Below are 17,443 nucleotides of genomic sequence, written 5' to 3'. Positions count from 1 at the left end.
TTCTTTTGATCATATACTGTACATTTAGTACATCCACATACATATTTTAAAAAGTTCCAATCTTGTGTTTTGAGTTTTGGTTTTAACTCTTAGTTTACGTTTGTGGTACAGAATGAGCCTTATTGTCTTAACTGCAATTCATGAATGTAAGAATACATAAATAGTATATTTATATAGGACATGTTTGTTATTAGCCTTAGGCTTCTGCTGCTTCTAGGCCTAACCATTAATTCAGATCTGTTTGATACATATATCTGATCTAAACTTCATAAAAAGTTTTATTTACACAGTAAAACACTTTGTGATTGTGATTAATTTTTATTGCCACCCAATTAAGGCCATTACAATCCTTTGTAAATTCCTCCTTCCTCTGGAAACTCTTCTGATGGCAGACACAACACATGCAGGTAGCTAAGGGTTTCCTAATGTGCCGGCCCAGCGGACAACCTGCCTGTAAGCTGTGTAGAGGCATTGCCTGGGGATAGAAACACAATATCAATATTGATACTTATTATTAACATCATCAAGAAGTGTGGAGGTAGTGATGGTCTAAATATGGGCAACTTGTAACAGACAAACAGCAAAATATTTATGTTTTAATATTGTCTCTAATTTGATATTTATCTGCATATAAATACTGTACTATGTACTGTTATTCTATTTTAAAAAAGATCAAGTATATGATTTAAAATCAATGACTTCTAGGTTTAGAAACCTGCTGAACACTCAGCATCAATATGTGCTTTATTATCTTGGTCCACAAGGCTTTTATTCTAATTGTACAGAAAATCAGACAATTGAAGGAACTCCACAGAGTAATAGATTATTTCTGCCCTACACATACTCATGTCTGCTGGCCTGGAGAGGGCCATGCTTCTGCCTGAAGTTCATGTAGGGTATCTGTTGCACAAAGGGATTCAGACAGCATGCTTCAAAGCGTGGGTGCAGTGTCAGGCACGGTGTATCAGGTCTGTAGGAGAGATTTTCTGTCAGGGCCCAGAAGGCATCAACATCCCTGCAGCACATATTCTCTATAGCTGAGGCCATGGGCTGGTATTTCCTACACAAGCACCTATCAAACAAAATGTTTATCAGAAAACTGTTTACCTCTCTGCCCCCTCTCTCTCTCCCTCTCTCAATATGCCTCGCTGTCTCTCTCCTATGTTACACAATGTGAGATATGACTGATACAAGCTGATACCAGCGCATTAGTTCCTGTTATGGGTAAGTATCAATACTCCTGCCAGGATTAGACGACCAATCTAATTTTGTTATAGCCTGATACATGATAGCAAACTTTACAATGTTGTGAGGTGAACACAGTGTTAGATATTGTTAGCTTATGTCCATAGCTATATATGTGTATACAGTATATCTATAAGCTATAAGCTGGTCACTCACCAAGACAGCTGACCAGTTCTCCACTGGTTCTCCTCACACCACAACTCAATTTCTCTCCTCTGACTGTTATTCCTTCTAAACCTGGTCTGTTCCTGGTCTCTTGGACGCCTAGCAGGCTCATAATTACAAGGCTGTGGTCTGTCATATGCGTATGAATAAACATTTACAACCTCTTCAGTGTCAAAAGAGATCCAATCATTTCTTATTGTTCTCCCTTCTGTTATGTCACTTCCAGTTTGGCTTTTTTAGATGCAGAAGTTAAATTCTCCCACAAAAACAACTCCAGAAGTCGCTGTAGTGTATATCCAATTATATTTTAAATTTTAAATTGCTTTGGAATGAAAATGACCCTTTAATGAGAGCATTACGTTGACATGTCTGTCTGTTATAAAGCCACAAAACCACGTGTTTGAGATTCTGATCAGCAACGTTCATGTTTTCCATCTCCTGCAGCTCTAACTGTTGCTCAGCTCCACCTTCACCTGTTTTGGTAAATCTTCTTCTCCTCGCAGTAATAAAACTGCACAACTAGCCGAGTGGAGCCGCCACCTCACCCGAGTCATTACTGCAGCCATTTTATTCATTTTATTCATTGAGTTGTCATACAATTTTTTCACGCTCGAGTGCGACTGCTTTACCCTGTGGGCCACTGTAGGTGAACTGTGGGAGCCTCGGTTTATGGCTGAGGTGATTCTTTCCTAGGTGGTCAGGGCGAAGGGTAAATGAAACAGTTTCCGATAGCCAGGGCTTTGGCCTGCTCTGAACGCTTAGTTTACAAAGTTACCTCTATTTCATCAAACTGACGTCAGATTGTTCGTGCATGCCCACAAGTGGCTGTCCGTTGGTAGCCTTTGTTGCTAAGGTTGTTCCAAGGGTTGTTCGTGTTGTCCACTCGTATATTTCGGATTTGATTCAGGCTTGAACATGTACGGATGTATTTGAGATGTTGACATTTTTGAGTACAGAAGGAGCACAGGAGGTGAAATCCTACTACTACTGTTTGTTTACGGAGCTGGTGGAAGTCTGCTGAAACCATAGACTGTAAAGAAATATGGACATAGTCTCTGTGACGTCAGCCATTGGTTTGTGAACTGTCATTTTGAAGCCTCGAGTTTTGCGATTTGACCATCGCCATCTTGGATTTGACTGTCGCCATGTTTGATTTTTGGAGCCAGAAGTGACCATATTTGGATGAGAGGGTTGAGCTGACTATAGCACTAGCTGCTAGCTTGGTTAGCATTGTGCATTTACAATCTGTGGTTAACAGCAATAATGCTAATGCTAAAGTGTGTGTGTGAAAAACAGGCCTAAAACCATTAAAACAAAATGTACTTACCGGAAAAACGGAATATCCGACTCCTTAGAGGGTCTTTTATCACAACCAAAGCTGAACAAGACTTCTTATAGGAGACGAAAATGTTACGCTTAACTTCCATGAACTGAAAACACACTGTGAAGTAGCAGCAGCTACGCCTATACTCTAAGGTTACGCCATGGTTACATTATGTAATCAACGTTGTTGTCGTGGAAGCGACTTGTCAATCACAACGTAGCCACATCCTAAAGCATACTCTGCTTTATCATCTATTTTACTCTAAATGGGACCATAATTTACAAAATGAACACCGTGCTGTATAGAAGAAGACTTGAAACTAGCGATTGAGACCATAAACTCATCAGGAAAGTGTTCACTGAGGTAATAAATCAAGTGAGAAGTAGGGTAATTTTCTCATAGACTTCCAGACAATTGGACTTCTTTTTGCAACCAGTGGAGTCGGCCCCTGATGGCTATGAGAAAGAATGCAGGTTTACAGCACTTCCGCATTGGCTTCACTTTTCAGGCCGGGAGCTATCTTCTTGGCTGAGACGCAGCTTAGCCTGGCCAATCAGAACAGAGTGGGCTCACTGGGAGGCGGACCTTAAAGAGACAGGAGCTAAAACAGCCTGTTTTAGACAGAGGCTGAACTGAGGGGCTGAATAAAGGACCAGTAGAAGATAAGTGTTTTTTTTTTTAACTGTAAATCATGCAAAGATATTCTAGTAGAGCCCCAGAATATAAATATAGACCTTGAAATGTGCATGATAAGTCCTCTTTAAACATCAATAAATATGAATTTGCAATACTCAAAAAAACTTAATCAAGGAGAAAAGGTTCATAATGTCCTCCACTATACCTGACATAATCTTAAAGTAAAAGAAAATAAGTTTAAACAAATCTATGCAGTATATATTTTTGGAAAAATGTTCTCATATAACATACAATTGTACTATTTTGTATGCTACCCACGCACCATCTACACCCTTGTAGAAGACCCAGATCCCACTGAAAATCAGATTGAAGACACTCATTTAATTAATATCCTTGATTTTGTATAACACAATTAACAGTGTGAGTGTGAGGCTGTCAGCCAGTTGTATGGGAGGAATGAATGAGTCCAGATTCTGTGGAGGTGTGCTGCACTCCGGCGTTGGATGCAGGGCGGTTTGAGGAGGGTGACAGAAAAGAACAGCACATTCCCTCAGCTCTCCTCGCTATAGTTCCTACTCAAAGCAACACAATGTTTCTTTCACTCTTCAATTGGCTGCTATTACCAACCTCCTGACAATGAAAACTCTGGCTGCCTGCTACAATAAATCACTCCCTGTTTGTGTTATGGGATGCCTGCGCTTGCGGGAGATAAATTCAGAAATGTACTGTAGACGCACTCGTAGAGTCAACACAAAGTCTGACTTCAATGAAAACACAACTTATTAAATGTGCAAATACAGGAGAGTGGAGTAACTACAGAGGGTTATTTAAGGACAAGTTGATGTTTGTGATTCAAATTAGAGCTGCACTGTTAATTAGAGCATAAATTATGATTTTATGTTTCCATGATTAATGTGATGCAATTTAGGATTTTTTTTTAAGTGTTTCTCGTGTTTTTTTTTAACTGCCCTGAAAGTAACTTTGTGGTATATCAAGCACATTAATTGTTCACTCCATTTCCTCCCTCACCAGTTGTTGAAAACCAAAAGCCAAGTCAGAATATATAGCAACATCAAGTCAATAACAAAGTCTATGTACTATAATCTATACATAGAAAAAACCTTAAGATTTATGGTCTTTAACATGTGTTTTTTAAGCAGGTTGGACTAACTTTTTTCCTCCCATCTCTCCTCCGAAAAGTCACAGGCAACTTCATCTGATTGAGATGTTACTGCTGCTCTCGGTTTGATAACTGTACCAAGAGTCCAAACTAGATATAAAGAAGTTACAGTGGTGTACAACACAGGAACAGTCTTCCAGAAGATACAAGACGTGACTGATTCATAAAGTCTTTACTATCCAATTTACGCTTAATGCCTGCAACTTCTCAATCCATCATTTAGTTTATAAAAAAGTCTGAAATGTTCACAGTTTCCCGGAGCAGAAATCATGTCCTCAGATTGCTTGTTTTGTTCAACCAACAGTCCAAAACTTTAACATATTCAATTAACGGTGATATGAAACAGCGAAAAGCAGCAAATCCTGCCAGAAGCAGAGAATGTTTGACATTTTACTCGACAAATGACTAAAACATTGAATCAATTAACAAAATTGTTGCAGATTAATTTTATGTCAGTCAACCAATCAATTAATTATTTTAGCTCAATTACACTTGGACCTTCAGACCAAATCTGTCTGATATCAGGAAAATTACACCAAGAATTGTCAGTTTTAATGCTTTTGACTTCTTAAATAATGTCTAACTTTTCAACCATCATATCAGTTCTAGTTATGTTATGTTTTTCTTTGTTTTATTTGAGTTTTGGATGTTTGGTTGGATAAAACAATCCAATTATCTGCGTGTGCTTCAGGAAACATGGAGACATAACAATTTAGCTAACATATATTTATTTAGGAAATCTCATTGAGATCAAAATCTTTCAAGAGAGACCAGAGAACAGGTTACATGTAGGCAACGCAGTATCACATTCACATCACCATCACAAAACAAGTAACACGCACCCCCAAGGACACGTGATTTAACGGAGAAAATAACCGGCAGATTAATCGATCGTGGAAATCATTGTTAGTAGCATCTCTTATGAACAGTATGTTGCAGAAAAACTACTTTTACATTTTCAGTCTACTCCAGAATTAATCAATTTTTGGCCAACTGGGTGAAGAAGAACTTCAAAAACAATCTGACAGACACACACGCCTGAAATATCGTGGAGTTTTTAAGTTATTATTGTTGACATTTCAGCAAACAACTGTGTATTTACATGTGCAGCAGATACAGAGCAACATCATCATGCCATTGGATTCATGTTTGTGTGTCCACCTGATGAATTTAAGTCTGTTATTAACTCTCCTTTTATCCAGCATTTTGCTCCACTTTCTTCACCAGCTAGTTTCTAACTTTGTCTGTCTGCTGTTTGATGCTGGGCAGGTAGAGTAGAGAGAGTTTATGAGAGCTAGTTTGAAGAAAACAGTGAGAAAATGTGCCGTAAAACCAAAACAATGAGCGCAAAGAGGCTGAAAAGTTCCATAAAGCTGCAGATCCTCACTCCGAGTGCTCCCGTTCACATCATACAGTCGTCGGATTCAACAATAATCTATAAAATATTGATTCCCGGAGCTTGAATTTCCACTCAACATGTGTTGATACAATATCTGCCATCACTTGACCTCCCGTCAGCCGATTCTTGGAAAATGGACACTGTCCTTGCCGCTGAAGGTGTGTGACAGTGTGTATCTGTCTAAAGTGGACAGCGGCCTTTGTCCCTCAGCACTCAGACTTCCTGATTGCTGTTATTTAGTCATCCATGGCACCCGCTCGCTGCAATTTACAAGACGCAAAAGGCTGTATGTGTGTGTGTGTGTGTGTGTGTGTGAAGAGAAGAAGAAGAAGGAAAAAAAAGGAGAAGAAGAAGAGTGAGGGGAAAGAGAGGAGAAGAGTGTGGCAATTTGGAGTAAGCACAAGCGCGTGTTTCCAAATGTGTGTGTGTGTGTGTGTGTGTAGACAGTTCAAGTAGCAATTTGGAGTACGCAAGTGTGTGCGTGCCCGTGTGTGTGTGTGTGTGTGTGTGTGTGTGTGTGTGTTTGTGTGTCGACAGCTCCAGCAGCTTTTCGAGTGGCTACTTTGATGTCTGACCCACTTTGGCTGTTGCTGAGTATAAAGCTATTTATTTAGTTTGGAGTGTGTGTGTGTGTGTGTGTGTGTGTGTGTGTGTGTGTGAAGCTATTTATCTGGCAGTGGACTGGGAGAGTTTTGCTGTGTGTGCTGTTGGACCCGCTGCTGGTGGAGACAGCAGAACATCTCACGCTCCGTCTCCTCCTCCTCCTCCTCCTCCTCCTCCTCATCTTTCACTTTCCTCCTTCCATCCTCACCATTTTCTTCTTTCTCCAGCACCTTCTCCTCCTCCTCTTCCTCCTCCTCCTCCTCCCCTACACTTAATATAATGTGTTCTCCTCTTCATGCCTCATAGTACTCCGTCCTTCCATCTTCCGCATGCCATTAACTCTCTCTGATATAGTGGTTAGTTGTGGCTCTCAGCTCTGATTGGCTGAATCGTGTTAGGAGCTGTTGCAAAGTACCACATAAATCTTTTCTCTCTCTCTCTCTTCCTGCCACACTTCACCACAAGGTTGGTTGTAACCAGAAATAAACACAGCACACTCCGGTTTAGAAGTGCTGTCATTGAAAGAAATGACAAGTACACAGGTTCCCTTCAAAATAATCCAAGGCTTACTTGGACCAAAAAGAGCTAAAACTGTCCAGATTTCTATCCGCAGGATAATAACAAGCACTTTTAATTTAGTTTTAGTTCTACACCGGTCTCCTTATTAAATAATAACATCAGTGAAATCTCTACAAAGAAAACAGAACACAACTTTTTCTTGTTTTACTGTTTTTTTTTACTGACTATCCAGAAGTGTTGACCACAGATTAAATACCTGGAACTCCCCACAAGCAGTAACACGTCATTACTTTTTTTCAGTAATTTGTAGTGTAAGGGATTATAATTTGATTATAAATTATTATAATATTACAGTCACCCAGTGCACTAATGCTCTTTTACACTTGAGAGTTGGTGTGTTTGCTGTTTTATCTGGATTAATAGAGGGTTGATATCAGTGCGGTCTCTGTGATCAGCTGACAGACGGCTCCAGAAGAGGAGAAATGGGGCTTGTTGTCTTCTTCACATGTGTGTTCTTAGCTTGCTGAGCTATTCAAGAGTCACCTGATGATAGTTGAGCTCAGAATCGGAGGATGTGTGAATCGTGCAGCTGAGGTCGGGACTTTCTGGAGTGCTGCGTGCAGTTAATGAGGCTACGCTAACGCTAGCTGTTGGATGATCAGTAAATCATTCCAAACTGTATCCCATCTGCTTGTTAAACCACATCACTTACAACAAAAACATTACTTTTATAGCCCTTTTTTTGTTGTGCAGAAGTTGCATCTCCCTCTCTCTTGTCTCCCTGTGACAATAGACTATGGGACTACAGACTGATCAGGGCAAGATTTGGACTACTGTGCTGCTGTGGCTGGCGTGTGGGGAAGGTGGCGTCGCCTTTGCATGAGAGAAGTCACAAGGAACTCTCCTCCGTTTTTTCTAGGTTGTCCTCCTCCTCTAATACTTTCTCTTCAACTCACAGTCTCCTTTTTCATCTTGGGAGAACAGATCCACCAAATCACTCCTTCCACTCCACAAAATCAATAAAATAGGCACTCAGGTACTTTTTATAGTCCTATGAAAGCTGCCCTCCACTACAAGGAAGACTATGTCGGGCAATCACTATGTTGGTTGCCTGGGGATTAATGGGTTTGATTTGTTATTTTGGATAGGCTTGTTTGCAGGTGCAGATACACAACTAGCTGTTGCAATATCTCGGGAACACAGGCAGATTATGTGACAGTGTCAAGATCCTCTTTGAGCTCGGACTCAAAGCTCTGCCTGTTCTTTTCTGTTGGCCTGCGTCCACGTCATGTGACTGTCAAATTTCTGTCTGTGAAAAAAAAATACAAACAGCTGCCATTCCTTTTATTCTCAATGGAAAATGCAATTCGGCATTAAAATGCATTTTGATAGCATTTCTGGCGAGAAATGTGCATTTTATTTTCATTATCTCAGTTCAGTGAATGTATATGATGCTTAGTTTTTTCAGATTTTTTCAAGCTTTCTATCGTTGCTATGGTGGTTGCTACGGTCGCAGCTATCGCCGAAACCATGTAGTTGCATGTCGTTTGAATCATTGTCTTTGCATTGTGTAGTTATCTGAGCTGTTATCTTATTTATGCTGTTTTATGTAACTGATGATGTTCTTTCATTAAAAAAATGTAGATTTTAGAGCCTCAGGGATGAAATTCAACTTGAAATGCAGAATTTGAAGCTTTGTGATTGGCTGGATGGAGGACCCGCGGCCCTGAAGTATTTTCCTCAGTGTCATTGTATTACGGTTTCCTTCTTTTTCCAGACAGAAACTTGACAGTCACGTGACGTGGACGCAGAGAAGAACAGGCCAAAAAAAACATAGGCGTCTCACAATTTTAGAGCCGTTATTGTGAAACTAATACATTTTGCTCTGTTGACCAAAGTAGCTATTACACATTTAGATGTGAGACTGTGTTGCAACAAATCCCATGAAAACACCAAAACTGACAGTTTGTTAGTCTGTCTCTTAACACCCTGCTCTGTGGCACTCAGCCCCAACCGTCGCTTCCTACTGAAGATGTAAATATTTGAAAACAACTCACAAATATAACATACATCATTTTATTTCTTTATAATAAGGCTCATAAATTTCCTGGGCATTATAGTTTTTATCAAACGTCACTCAAACATGAGTAAATAGTGTGTTTAATTGGGACTATTTTCAGCTGCGGATTAATACACATTTCGTGCTCTAGTGAGTGTTTCCGGCAGCAGGACAGAATATGTGGGACTGACTCAAAATAAACTATATCTGTCATGTTCATGGTAATGAAGGAACATGTCAGCCAGTGGACCCAGAAATAAGATCTATCAGGCTTCGACCACACAGACGACACTTGTCAGGAGGATCGTTTCACTGTTGGGTTTTCTTTTTCTGAAAAATATAGAATATCACCAGTCTTGCCCTTTATAGTCTGTCATCGAGGAGAGCAGTTTTCACTTGGTTACAGTATATTAGTGCAGGTTTCCTTGTTTCAGGATTTCTTTAATACAACATATTGTCTCTCTTGCACTGAACAAATGTATAAAATCAATCAATGTTTATTGGAAATAGAGGAAAGAATCCTACCAGAGGATTTATCTGGCTTGTTTTGTTTAACTAAAATTGTATCATACAAAAATATTTAAAATGACAAATAATATCAAATATTTTCTTAATTGGCAATCAGATGTGTTTTTCTGCTTTATCAATATGTAATCTGAAATTTTACCAACTAGCCAGTGCAAATAAAACTGTTAATCTAATGATGTCATAGAAGCAGCAGCATAAACAACAAGACTGTTAGCTTTGTTTGACATTTGACAAAAGAATCTCACCACAGCGTCCATTTAGTTGCTGTTCTGGAGCTTTCAGTCGTATCACATAAATGTCATCAGCACATGTTGAATTCTCCATTTTCCTCCTCTTCTCGTTCTTTTTTTTTATGGTGACATTTACATTTCTCTTGTTCTTATTCTACCGTCTGTATATTTGGCAACATTGCTTATTGTCTGTTTGTGGACATAAATCATGTAGGTTTGCAACTAATAATCATTTTTATTATTGATTCATCTCTATCAGTTTTATTGGCTAATCACTTCATATATAAAATGTCAGGAAATAGTGAAAATCACAATTCCCTAGAACTGAAGTTGTCTTCAAATAGCTTGTTTTGTCCGACTAAAACCAAAAGATTTTCAGTTTACTGTCATATAAAACAGAGAAAAGCAGCAAGTGACTTATCAATTATGAGAATAGTCGCTTGCTAGTTTAATTTTCTGTCAATCATCTAATCAATCACATTAAATCTCTCCATCACAAAAAGGATTAGACTGCAACAGCTTGAGTCAGACACAATATGCTCATTTATTTGGAACAATATGTGTCGAACTGACGTGTCAAACATCCTGAGTTACAGTTAGACACCTAAATTCTTGGTTGAGGAGGAGGAAGAGACTGACTTTATGGATTCATATGAGTTTAACCTTTGATTTAAAATGAAAACTTCCCTGACAGTGGAAACCTTCTTGGCATGTGTTGGGATTTAAGGTCACTGGAGTTGGAGGTAAATAGACACTTTGATCCACCAGCTCAGCCTCCACACTCTGACTTTGCTCTTTGCAATTTCACTGCCAGACCTCTGACTTTATGTACTCACTGTGCTTCATGTAAGCTTTTCATGTCGGGCGAAACATATTTCTCTCATTTTTCATGCATTCAGTACCATGCTGCAGTTGGAGACTGTCCTTCCAAGCGAAAAAAAAAAAGACTGTAGTTGTTTCAGCAAGTAACCCAAAATGACATATGTTCACGTTCCAAGACAAAGTGTGATTTAAGTGTCAGTATTATGATGGAAGCAGAGGAAATAGGATGATGTTAGAGTGACAAAGTCTCTGCACATGGAGGAGGTTTTCTGCCAGTTTGTCCCAGTGTCCACTCACAGAACAGCAACAAATCATCTTTTTCCCCAAAGATACGTTAATAAGTCTGTATAACTTTCAACAGGATACCTCGAACTGCAAACAAGGTTAATTATTATTCCTAGAAAAGTGATTTTTAAGTGTGAGGCGTCATCCCGATGTAATATCTATGGGAAGAGTAGGATGCAGCAAGCAGGAAAAACACAAATGCACATGTGCAGTGGACTGCACGATGCAGAAGCAAACCTGAGAGCTAGAAAACGTCAACAAAACATCAGATTTTAATACTGTTCAGTTCCCGTTTCTAACTGCAAGTCAACATTGCGATTGTCTCCTAACATTAACCATGTAGTTATTATTGTAACCATGACGACAAAGATCCCCTAACTTCACCGAAGTAGTAATTTTAATCTAATGTTTTCCTAAACTTAAAGTACTTGAATCCAAACCATGATTCTTTCCTAAACCTAACAAAGCGTTTTTTGTGCCTAAACATAATCAGACCTTAAAGCGGCTATAATCAATATTTTTTACAACAAAATATGAAATGACAGTGTGTAAAGTGAGAGGCGTCACTCGTAGTGATGAACCTACAGAGAATTATCAGTGACTCTGCAGCTCCGCTCGGCTTTACGGAGCTTTATAGTGAGTTTCAGCTCATTGTTTATCTGTCCGGCAGCAACTTTACTATTTTGGTTCACTCTCAGCGCTCTCATAGCGTCGTTTTCTGCCACAAGAAGAAGCTGTTTTTCGACAAAAACCTTTAAAAAGCCGCTGTTCACTACCTGCTCAGCACCAAACGGCAAACAGACACAGTTAGCTGTAGACTAGCTGGTGAACATAGTGGAGCATTTAGCAGCTAAAGAGACAGATATTTCCCTCAGGAGTTGGTAGAGAGAGTGAATATTGGACTTTACCAGGTGGACTGAAATCTCACTGGCCACCCCAGATCTAATAGGTCACTGGTCAACTTCATTAACACAATAAGGCGGGACAAACGCTGGTCAATCAATGAGCCAGTTTGTCATTTCCTCCTACTATAGTAACAGTATGACTGAAGCTGTGAGAGCTGATCTCTGGTCAGCAGACTTTTGATCATGAGTCAGAAAAAAGCAGGTCTCAAAATCAAAAGTACGTGCTGGCCGTCAGGACGCCGGTCACAGTGACTGCAAGCTGCACTAACATCATGATGATATGAATAATATGCTGACAGCTGTTTTAAATGTGTTTTGCACAGGTAAGAAAAGTATAATGGGACTGTTATGGTGACAAAACTGATCTGGACACTGGTCTGGGGTCCCATACAATGTGAATTTGAATGTACAAGTGGGACCGGGATGTGTGTATGTGCTGGAAGCATTAGCGTTTCCCACTAGTGATTAGCGTTAGCGATTAGCATATGTAATTCACAGTCTAATGTGTGTTAATAGATAGCATTAGTGGCCATTTTGATGCAACAAAGCCTTTGAAATGTTTAGTTCATGTACACCCACCACAGTTGTTCAATTTTGTTTAAAAGCATTTTACTGTGTCATGAAGTTAATATTATTTGTGTTTAGAGTGTTTAAGTGTGAGATTATTGCTAGAATACAGTAAACAGTTAACCAGCCAAGTTAAACCTGTGAGTCTGTAGAGATGTAGGCTGGAAAGCGAGTTCATTGAATTTCCCAGACATTGTTAGACGGTCGAGGTCATTCAGTAAAGGTGTGACGTTAAACTGAGTAAGAGACATCTATGTATGTGTTTCCGTATTGTGTAGAAAATGTTCAGGTGCACTTTACACATGTAGGTATTTGTAGCATTGTGTTTAAAGTTCATGAAGTCCATTGAGAAGTTTAAAGCAGGATTGTAAGCTAAAGCTATTAGAGTGACGTTCACAGTTCAGAGATAGTAGAGCTGATGCAAGCCGAGTTAACGCCACAGCGATGTGAATAACATTGCTGACTAATGTTTTAAATATGTTTTGCACCAGTTTGGACCCAGAGCTTCATCCTGAACCTGTAACATATACAGTATTTACTGTTCCTGACCAAGTCAACTCAAGTTTTATTTATCACATACACATTAACCCCCTCCCCACCGCCTGCCCCTCCATTGTGCAAATAAATACATACATACAAGAATAGATACCATAATTAACTAAATAGACATGTTTAAATATCCACTGCTTCCTATAAACTACAATAGGTTGAATGGAAGATGTAATCTACATGAAATAGAAAACTGAATAGAAATGTAGCTGCATGTTAGAGCTGTTCTGGGTTGTAATATTAGTTTTAGTTGTTGTGGTTCGTCAGCATGACACCTTTAGTTTAATGCTGTATTATTGAATGTAAAAACGAGTACAAACATTAATGGATGCTTTTGGAATTCAGTTATGACTCATCTGTGCATAGGTTGAAGCAATGCAATGCATTAAACATCTTTATTTAAACATATTAATCACCTGCTGTTCATTAAGGTTCGCTATAGGCCACCTCCCACACACACACTAGCTCTGTGTCCCATCTTGGCCACCCCAGTCAAAATGTCCTGGATACGCCGCCGACAGAAACACGACTCTAAATGAATGATAACGTTGCTCCGTAACTGCCGGATGTGTAAATAAGAGACAGTTTGCTAACAAGTTCAACACAACTTAAAAGCTGATGACAGTCTGTGATAACATGCGGCCAGTTAATGCAGGTTTAATCATTGTGTGTATACATCATAAATGCATTTATATTTTAACAGTGATGTGTAACAGTTTTTGAAAGGGCGTCAGATCAGAAAACGCTTGTATGTGTTGTTCGTGGACCGACGACGCACTGTGTCGTTTAATTTGGAGGACTTATCGTGCAGTTCTTCACCTCAATCTGTCGCTGCTCTTACATTAGTTAACAGGAGGGATTAGAAAAAAACTTCACACTTATATGCATAAATGAAAATACTGCAGCTTTTAAGTTTGATCATTTATTATACTGCAGTCCCTTTTATGACACTGGCGTTACCACTATTTTATCAAAGCAATAAAAGAAGCAATAAGCTACTTGACAGCTTGCTTTACTCTGATCTTAAATCAGCTAGCAGGATTTTAAAAAGACAAAGACTTTTCTTCTTCAACCACTGTGGCCTCTCGTGGCTTATTCTTTAATTTTCTGCTCCTCCGGTCTCCCCTCTCCTTCTTCCTCCCCCACCTCTCCCCTACATCTCCTCTCCTGCTCTCCTCTTCGGCTCTATGTTTTGATGTAATTGAGGAGGAGGTGGTGCGCAGTTCTCCCCCTCAGCCAAGAGTCCAGAGACCGAAACCTCTAATCAGTGATGTCAACAGCCGACACTTTGCAGCGCTGCGCCACAGACGGTGAAAAGAAGACCCGACTTTGTGGATTCATGTAATGATTGTTTGAGCTTCTGACATCCAGATCACATTCATTTCAGCAAAGCAACAAAAGGCAGGAAGCCGTGAAATATAGCTCTATACCGACACTGGTCTTAATACATCCACAGTCCCCCCCTTTTTTCACTGTTAATGTGATGCTGCTTGAAGCAATGCAAAAGCTCGAGAGGCTGAGCTGGAGATGTGAATACTCACACCATCTTGGTTGTTATTTCTTTAACAAAACAAGGCTGAAGGAAATGCTCCTTAAATTAAACCCCCCCCCCCCCTCTTTCTTTCTTTCTTATCCGTCCGTAATAAGTGAACGCGGTGAATCTTCTTTTGGCGCATTAACATTTAAATTAACATTTATGCGGTCACAGGTGTGCATTTATTGGGTATTTAACAACGGCTCCAACTCAGCCAATCAGAGCCGGGGACAAGGAGTATCCGTTTTATAAGTCATCATTAACATTGCGGAGCGGCACAGATGTCACACTCACTGATGTTTCTAGGGAGCAACTAGCCGCGTTCACAAATCTATTCCTGACTATCCTGACATCTCATCTCAATTATTTTTTCTTACACTTAAAGGACAGATGCATTTTCACCACAACTGCAGGCTCAGAATCACCTCCCCAATCTTTTCTTATTTTTTTCTCTTTGTGGCTCGTCTGAAGGGGGAAAAGCTGATGAATGAACAGCACTTAAATGAGAGACAGAGCTCAGCACTGTCATCTGTAAAGCTTTAGCTCAGATGTCACAGTTCAATCACTATGGATTACGGCTTTAAGAGGGGCTGACTGCCAAAATAGCCTCTGTGTGGATTTGTGTGTTTGTGTGTGTGTGTGTATCTCTAAATTTTTATATATATATATAAACAGAGAAGGTTTTCCTTCAGTGTGGCGCCTTAATAGTTAAACCGATGGACCGTTAAGTAATTTTTAAGGCTGAAAAGAAATAACAAAATATGTTGTTTATATATACACAGATTAAAATGTATCATGCTTCATAGGTCAGGTATTTATTCTCCTGTTCAGATCAGCTGCATCAAGGAGATTTGAGCACATTAGTTAAAGTCCCCGCATTGCCCGAGAAGCTGAATTGAAGGCAGAAGCGTGTCTTTACCGTACACGTTGCTGTGAGTGTTGGCTGACCGCTGAGTCGAGTATGGAAAATCATTTTTATATGTGACCACCAGACAGAGAGGGAGAGTCTGAAAGGTTTGGGAGCCTGAAAAAAAGAAAGAAAAAAAAAAATACACACACACAGTGAAAGTGAAGATTTTCTGGCTTTTTTAGAAATGTAAAGCTGTTAAGACGGACGAAAGCTGCTTATTGTTTTCAGAATTGGTTGTTTTCACAGTTAATCTATTAATAATTCATAATTTGATTATATTTTGGTCTGGTTTATGTGGTTTTAGTGGCAGAAAATAATGAGTTTGCAATTGTTTTGTCCGACCAAAAGTCCAAAAACCAACAACATTCAGTTTACAATGAAGTAAAGCAAAGAAAACCAGCAAATACTCACATCGGAGAAGCTTTAAACAGAGAATTTTGGCATTTTTGCTTAAAAGTAACTTAATTAATATTCCGTTGATGAACTAATCAAAAAGCTATTGTTGGACTGAGGTCTTTGGAGCGATGCTGAACTTGTTTCTTTTCTTTTGTTTGGGTTACTGAAATTATTTTTTACCAGGTATTCAGACCAAAAATGGTATTGCATTAAAAACATTAGTGCAGAAGTGCTGCAGGAGGTCCAGTTTGAGTAATAAATACAAAGATTTCAAAGTTTATCTAAACTCTGCAGAGGTTTCTGATGGTAGAACTATGCTATTTTCATTATAAAGTAATCTACTAGGCATGTGCACTTACTGAAAATTACTATATTTTGGCTAACATGGTGCATCTTTTTGCCAGATCCTCATAAAAGTGAATGAAGGAGCTGTGTTTTCTCATCTAGTGCCTAAACACGGCCTTACTAACCATCCAAATTAGTAATTTCATGAATCATTACACTGATAGGTGTCATTACATTCCAGTCGGTCTCATATCAGGAAAAAATACTTCTCTGGGAGAATCAGGTGTTGTGCCATTAATCATTATGCTTGTTTACATCTGACAGTCATATGAACAGATGCAGGATTATTTCATTAGTGCAAATATCAAATACTGAAAGACTGTCTGTCATCCGATCACCATCCATACCGTAAAACCTAAAGATGACAACTGATTTTCTCACGAAGGAAACTAGATATTTTGTATTTTTACAGTCTTGGTATGTATTTATTTTTGTAGATACTTGCCTTGTTGGACTAACAGTGTTGCTGTATCACCAGATGCCAGCAACAAAAGTCAGCATAACTACAAAAACCAGGATCTGGGATGTTAAAGGAAAAAAAAAACAATCTTTTTAAAAGGATGCTGTTAAAATAACAACATCCAGGTTTCACAGCTCCTTCATCTGCCAGTTTGTACAAACTAAATTGTCAGTGTGGCTGCAGTTTACTAAAAGTGACGGCGACAGCGTACAGTGCAGCGTTTGTGACAAGAAAATCACTTCCAGCACTTAAGAGCCACAACAGTAACTGAGCGACTTTGACTGCAAGATGAAGGCAGCGTGTTTGTTTCTTAAAACCATATTATAAAGTACTCAGGAAACATCAAGACCTGTCAACCTACCTGTGATGTAATTTAACAGTATGACAATCAGTATTACGGGGGAAACCTTTCAGACCGATTGTCCGACTTGAAGCTTCACTGAACCGACATGCTGCTCTCCGTTCTGGGCGAGTTCATGCACTTCAGTTCCTGAACCGTAATCACTCCACTGCTGCTTCCTCTGCTGCTGGCCGGCGTGATCGCCACCTGTGCTGACAGCGCTGGCAGCCACTCAGAAACCGCAGCCAGGAAGTGCATCAGCATTTCATCGCTGAAGTATGATTAAAACACACGCTTTTTACTTCAGTTTCATGGTGTGACAGTCTGTGATATCTTTCATTTCATGGCTGTGAGACGCCGGCAAATACAATAAAGCAAAGATGTTACAGCTAAAACACGAGTGTCGACGTGGTTCTAGATGTTTAAGCTTGAGGGAGTTGAG

At 39.5% G+C, this 17,443-nt stretch overlaps 1 long non-coding RNA gene across 4 annotated transcripts; it reads right to left on the bottom strand.

The window, feature by feature from the left end:
• Window positions 1–311: 311 nt before the first annotated feature.
• Window positions 312–17,431, bottom strand: LOC121911277. Of its 4 annotated transcripts, XR_006099811.1 has the most exons (4): window positions 17,023–17,431; window positions 15,470–15,574; window positions 845–1,072; window positions 312–475 (listed from the first exon to the last, which is right to left on the bottom strand). It is a non-coding gene; the product is annotated as an uncharacterized LOC121911277 (long non-coding RNA). The 4 variants fall into 4 exon arrangements; XR_006099813.1 differs by lacking the exons at window positions 15,470–15,574; window positions 17,023–17,431 and adding an exon at window positions 4,542–4,913 and having other exon boundaries at window positions 318–475; XR_006099812.1 differs by lacking the exons at window positions 15,470–15,574; window positions 17,023–17,431 and adding an exon at window positions 2,738–2,947 and having other exon boundaries at window positions 318–475.
• Window positions 17,432–17,443: the final 12 nt, after the last annotated feature.

Source organism: Thunnus maccoyii, chromosome 14 (assembly GCF_910596095.1).
Source record: "Thunnus maccoyii chromosome 14, fThuMac1.1, whole genome shotgun sequence".
NCBI lineage: Eukaryota > Metazoa > Chordata > Actinopteri > Scombriformes > Scombridae > Thunnus > Thunnus maccoyii.
The sequence above is the reverse complement of the archived record's forward strand: the minus strand, read 5'-3'. Positions and strand labels throughout refer to the sequence as shown.